Below are 6,712 nucleotides of genomic sequence, written 5' to 3'. Positions count from 1 at the left end.
AATCGAACCAGGGGGTCTGTAGTGACGCCTCAAGCACTGAGATGCAGTGCCTTAGACCACTGCGCCACTCGGGAGCCCTCTTAAGACATGACTCTGCCATTGTGCTGCAGAATTTGTGAATTTTGTCTCTTGTATAATACATTCTGTACATTAGTTTATACTGGATTAAGCTGCATTTTAGTTAATTGTAATTTCGTTAGTTATTTTCCAACATTCCCTCCATCTTGTGCCATTATCAGTTATTTTTAGGCCAATAGTTTATATTTGTTCTCTAAGAGGTTGTCAGTTGGATAGACTTTCTGCAAGGTTTTGTATATCTTACCTATCATATTAACATCCTTTTCTGACTCAAATAGAATTCCCTCAACATTGCTCTGATGTCCAAAAGATTTCATATCGAAATTTCGTGATATAAAACTTTTAAGTTGCATAGTCCCGTGTAGCTCAGTTGGTAGAGCATGGCGCTTGCAACGCCAGGGTTGTGGGTTCGATTCCCACGGGGGACCAGTATGAAAAGATGTATGCACTCACTAATTGTAAGTCGCTCTGGATAAGAGCGTCTGCTAAATGACTAAAATGTATGTATTTGAAAGTGTCTGCATTGGCCAGTCCAAAATGTATTTTTAGTTTTGTCATGGAAATAATTGTATTTCCTATTACCAAGTCATTTACGGTTTCTATGCCTTTCGTTTTCCATCTGGGCCAATCTGTCGGTGAATTCTGAAAAGCTACGGATTGTTCCATAAGGGGGTGTTTTTAGGGAGTGATATTGGTTCTTGTAGAATCGGTTTAATTTTCTTCCATATAGTCATAGTGTTCTTAACTACGAAGTTGTTAATGTTCTTAGCTCGATCCTTTGAAAACATACATGTGAAAAGATTCTGGGGATGAGCATGCGCATCTTCAATATGTACCCATTGTTCCTCTTCAGTGCATTTAACAATTTGTTGGCAAGTTGATACAATTCCAAGTCTGGAAGGTTATAACCACCCACAGACATGTACAACTTTCCGATTTATTCTATGAGTTTTATTTGCCCATATAAAGTCTGTTATGGCCGAATATACTTTTTTAAAGAATGTATTCAGTGGGGTAAATGGTATTACCGAAAATACATCTAAAAACTTTGGGAGCCATTCTAAAGAGGTTTATTCTACCTGTAAGATTTATGGGAAGATTGTTCTTTTTAATTAGATATGCTTTTATGTTGTTGAGTAATGGGATCAAGTTATCTTCATATATGTGTTGTTTGTTGTCACTTATTAAGCATCTTAAGTATTTGGTCCTCTGTAGCTCAGCTGGTAGAGCACGGCGCTTGTAACGTCAAGGTAGTGGGTTCGATCCCCGGGACCACCCATACACAAAAAAAATGTATGCACGCATGACTGTAAGTCGCTTTGGATAAAAGCGTCTGCTAAATGGCATATTATTATTATATTTTTTGTGGTCCACTTAAAGGATTGCTGTAGATCATGAGTTATTTTTTATTTCAGTTTTTTTCCACGTCAATTTTATGTCCTGGGATTTTAGAGTATTCTGAAAATATTTTTAACAAGAGGGGCATTGAGTTTTTAATATTAGTCAGGTATATCAGGATAAATTATTTTAGCTGGAAAGTTGAAGGCTTCCAAAGTTTTGAAAAGAAAAGGCCATTCAAGACAGTCAAAAGCCTTTTCGGCATCAACAGCCATTATTCATACATTTAAATCTTGTTTTTACATTTACATTTTAGTCATTTAGCAGACGCTCTTATCCAGAGCGACTTACAGTTAGTGCATACATTTTTATTTTTTCATACCCCCTGTGGGAATCGAACCCACAACCCTGGCGTTGCAAACGCCATGCTCTATCAACTGAGCTACATCCCTGCCGGCCATTCCCTCCCCTACCCTGGACGACGCTGGGCCAATTGCACGCCGCCCCATGGGTCTCCCGGTCGCGGCCAGCTACGACAGAGCCTGGATTCGACTAGTCTTGTTTTATACTGAAACATGTTCTTGTATTTGTTTGTAAGTGTGTATTTTGAATAAACCATGTTTGATTAATATGTCTCAAGTCTGATAAGACTTTTGCTATTCTGTTGCTTATGAGTTTAGTTATTATTTTATTGTCGCAATTTATTACATTTATGGGTCTGTAATCTGCAGGGGACTATCCAGATTTTAATATAACTGAAATAACTGTTTGGAAGCACTGAATTGAGTGATGTGTGTTGTCATTTGAGTAAATAGGGGCGCTACTTTGTCCCAGGATGTCAAATACAATTCTATGGGAAAGCGGTCCCATACCTGGTGCTTTTCACCGCTTGAATGTTTTAACAGTGAATCATTATTATTGATTGATTTCTATTTTTAGTGATTATTTTTAGTCTGCTGATAGTTGCTTTAGGGTTTTTAAGTCTAAGAAGTCTGTATTGTCACGTCTACTCCCGCTCCACATCTCTGGCGCTCGACGTCGCTGGTCTACTAACCACCGGTCCTGACAACCCATCATTACGCACACCTGGCACCCATCATTACGCACACCTGGCACCCATCATTACGCACACCTGGCACCCATCATTACACACACCTGGCACCCATCATTACGCACACCTGGCACCCATCATTACGCACACCTGGCACCCATCATTACGCACACCTGGCACCCATCATTACGCACACCTGGCACCCATCATTACGCACACCTGGCACCCATCATTACGCACACCTGGCACCCATCATTACGCACACCTGGCACCCATCATTATGCACTCCTGCGCCTCATCATCAGACACACCTGGACTTCATCACTTCCCTGATTACGCCCCCTTTATCTAGCACTCCATTGTCAGACGTTTCGCTTGTTTTGTATCGTTTTATGTTAGTTTATATTAAACTCACTAACTGCACCTGCTTCCTGACTCCCTGCGTCGACGTTACATGTAGGATCAGTCCAACTATTTAATTCTGATTTACAGTGAGCTCCAAAAGTATTGGGACAGTGACACATTTTTTGTTATTTTGGCTCTGTACTCAGGTCAAAGTGCAGACTGTCAGTTTACATTTTAGGGTATTTTCATCCATATTGGGTGAACCGTTTAGAAATTACAGCATGCTTTGACTTTTTCCATATTTTGTTACGTTACAGCCCCCTCAAGTCTTCCTGGGTATGACGCTAAGGTCACACCTGTATTTGGGGAGTTTCCCCCATTCTTCTCTGCAGATCCTCTCAAGTTCTGTAAGGTTCAATGGGGAGCGTCGCTGCACAGTGTCATGATTGTCCACGAGAATCCAAATAGGTCAGATCAGGTTTGCAATGAATAACTTCAATCAGACCCCCTATCACCCGTAGAGGGGGAAGGAAAGAACTAGTGGAGATTAACAACTCACGTCCTGTTGTAAATCAAGTGAGAAGATCAAGGCTCTCCCTCTCAAGATTCACCAAAGCAATGTTCTTTGTTTCAACAGACTTTTTCCTGCTGAAACTCTAACACGTTCAAAAGCGAATACTGGAACAATATTTCTAACGTAGAACGTGGGGAATGGTCAGAGGCGCTCTATAGAACACTAATGTCATTTTGTTAGTTATTTTGTGATGTCATTAAAAATGTTATAAAGGAAATACTGTAACTTGGAAAGTATACCCACTACATACATTATATTTAGTCTCCATACTATGCATTGTGCATGTAATATGAAAAATGATGGAAGTGTTTTTGTTAAGAGAGGGTTGTGATTTGAGAAGTTATAAGAGATAATTGTTTTATCTAACTTTGCACAGTGAGTAATCGCCGCCCCAAAGTGAGGTCAGAAAGCGTGCCAGCCTGCCAGAACCGCCCCTTTCGACCAGAAGGTATAAATGATGGGTTACGAATGAACACATTCAACCAGAAAAGCGTAAAGCGGCAGCTACACATTTAAAATGGTTGGAACTTTGAATCTCAACACGAGGTGAAGAAAATAAACTCACCTCCCGGACAATCACTGGTACGGCTGATTAGCTGTCCTAAGTAAGGTATCTTCTAAAGCTAATTTAAGTAGGACCATTTGCTACTCTGCTCAAACCATCGTATTACGCTACTCTCATCACCCCACTGGGGAACCATCAATACGGTTGGCTAGCCTATCTTCAAAGAAACAACTTCAAGAGTGAATGGAAGGAAAATCAATTCTGTAGTTCTGTTCAGGACTACATGACAAGTTACCGGATACCGAACAACTATGAAGAAGGACAACAGTAGAAGACTGTTGGAACCATGTCGGACAATAAGAGCCTTACCAGCGTGCCGCGAAAAGGCCCAACCCCCTTTCCAAGGCTGCCCTGTCCACCGAGAGATCTCCGGCGAACCCAGGCATTTCACGTAAATACATTCATGATTTCTTACTCAAAGTGGGCAGCGGTTCGTGTGCAAAGTATATGGGTACTGTAGGTGAGAGTAGTTTCTGAATGTATCAAGGTTAAGTGTCTCTGTCCCTCTCCCTCTCCATCGCTTCTTTAACAGGCAGCCATGTTGTTGTCATTCCGCTAGGGACCTGTTTTCAGCGTAGTAACTCCAGTCAATAACCGGTGCAGAGTGTGTATGTTTATCCTGTGTTCCCATTTAATTAGCTAGTAAATAAATAATTAAACCAATTTGTGTAGTACTGAATAATAAGGCTCTGGTTTTTGCAGATGGAAGGAGGTTACGACTGTTCAGAATGATGATATGATACGAGGTTATGATTAATAAGTTGACTGTTTATAATTTAGATGTGATAGGTAAAGACCTTTTAGAGTTTAATTCGGGAGATGGTAACTCTTTAAATAACCACTCTCGTGGTGCCCCAGATTCTAATTAGTTAATTGTTACATGATTAATTTAAAATCGGGTAACAATTAAACATATTTAGTTAATTAGAGAAATAACAGTCTTCAGATTAATGTTAAAATCATGTCACGACAACAGCTATTTTCAGGTCTCAGAGATGTTAGATCGGGTTCAAGTCCGGGCTCTGGCTGGGCCTCTCAAGGACATTCAGAGACTTGTCCCGAAGCCAGTCCTGCGTTGTCTTTGCTGTGTGATTAGGGTCATTGTCCTGTTGGAAGGTGAACCTTCGCCCCAGTCTGAGGTCCTGAACGCTCTGGAGCAGGTTTTCATCTCTCTGTACTTTGCTCCGTTCATCTTTCCCTCGATCCTAACTTGTCTCCCATTCCCTGCCGCTGAAAAACATCCCCACATCATGATGCTGCCACCACCATGCCACTCTACCATAAAGGCCTGATTGGTGTAGTGCTGCGGAGATGGTTGTCCTTTTGGAAGGCCGCCCGGCCAAACAAAGCAAACGGGGGAGGGCCTTTGTCAGGGAGGTGACCAAGAACCCGATGGTCACTCTGACAGAGCTCCAGAGTTCCTCTATGGAGATGGGAGAACCTTCCAGAAGGACAACCATCTCTGCAGCACTCTCTGTCCTCTTTGTCTACATTTGTAATGGTAAAGCTCTTAATTTTTTCGTTAAGGTCTTTAATAAATTTCAGGTCTTGAAGACTTGCTCTGTTCATTCTCCATATTCTGTCGCTAAGTGTATTTTCTGTTGGTGTAATCACTATATCATGTTTTTTTTAACCCAGTATATTGTTGAGTGTATTTTTGGAAATAGAAATTTAGTAAATTCTTGAATAGCTTTCTTTTCTTACTTTGAGAAAAAAAAGGAGTAGGCTTTTGTAGTTGGGAATAGTAATCTCCAGGTGTCCTGTAAAATATTTGTAGAGATTACATTTTTCAGCCTCTTTGGCGGCTCCTTGAATTTGCCTTTTTTATTGCTAACTTGCCGAAGGTGTGATTTAGGTTTCCTGCTACAATAGTAGTTCATGTCTGGGTTTGATCTAATATAGCTTGAATTCTATCTAAAAACACCAGATTTGCCCCTGGTGGGATATACAATGAAATCAATGTGTATTTTTCACCATGTAAGGTACAATTCTAAATTTTAAAATGTCCTTCTTGGTCCATGTGCTGGGATATAAGGGAAAATGGTGTATAATTGTTTTATCAGGATGCCTACACCTCTGCTGTTACTACAGTAGGTGGCAGCATAGGCCTCTCTAACCCAAATCCTCTTTAAATATTCAATTTCTCATTTTTTGAAGTGTAATAACTCTTGAAGGAAAATGTTCAAGAACCTTATACTTTTTTTTTGCCATCATGAAGCCCACCAGCCTCCACTGATGTATACCTAGCTAGATATATAGCAGAAGCAGTTTCACTTTTCATCATCATAAATCCAAAAATATTGATGAGAAAATGACATCACCACTTTGTGCAATTCAAAGACCCGAGCCAGCTGTTGTCGATGACAGATCAGGTAAGAATAACCTAAACATACGTTTTACAGTCGGGATGGACTGCACGTCCGAAAGTGAGTGATCAAGCTGATGCTAGCTGTTGAGCATTTTGAACGTCACAACTTTAAAGCAGCCCAAAGACATAACCCATCTAGCTAAGGTTGCAAGCTAGCTAAGGTTGCAAGCTAGCTTTATCTAGCCTGCATAATATTTTGTACCTTGTTTGTCGATCTGTAATGCTAGCTAGCTATGCAGTACCAACCTGCCTAGCTGCCCATCCAACCAGCTAGCAATGGACAGTTAGCTAGCTAAATGTTTATAGTACAGAAAATATATTCTTCAAGTCGAAGTTAGATATTAGTAGTGCTGTAGTAAAGGATATTTTATACAGCCAGTTAAGATGGCATGA

Source organism: Coregonus clupeaformis, chromosome 20 (genome assembly GCF_020615455.1).
Source record: "Coregonus clupeaformis isolate EN_2021a chromosome 20, ASM2061545v1, whole genome shotgun sequence".
Lineage (NCBI taxonomy): Eukaryota > Metazoa > Chordata > Actinopteri > Salmoniformes > Salmonidae > Coregonus > Coregonus clupeaformis.
This window is presented reverse-complemented; position numbering follows the sequence as displayed.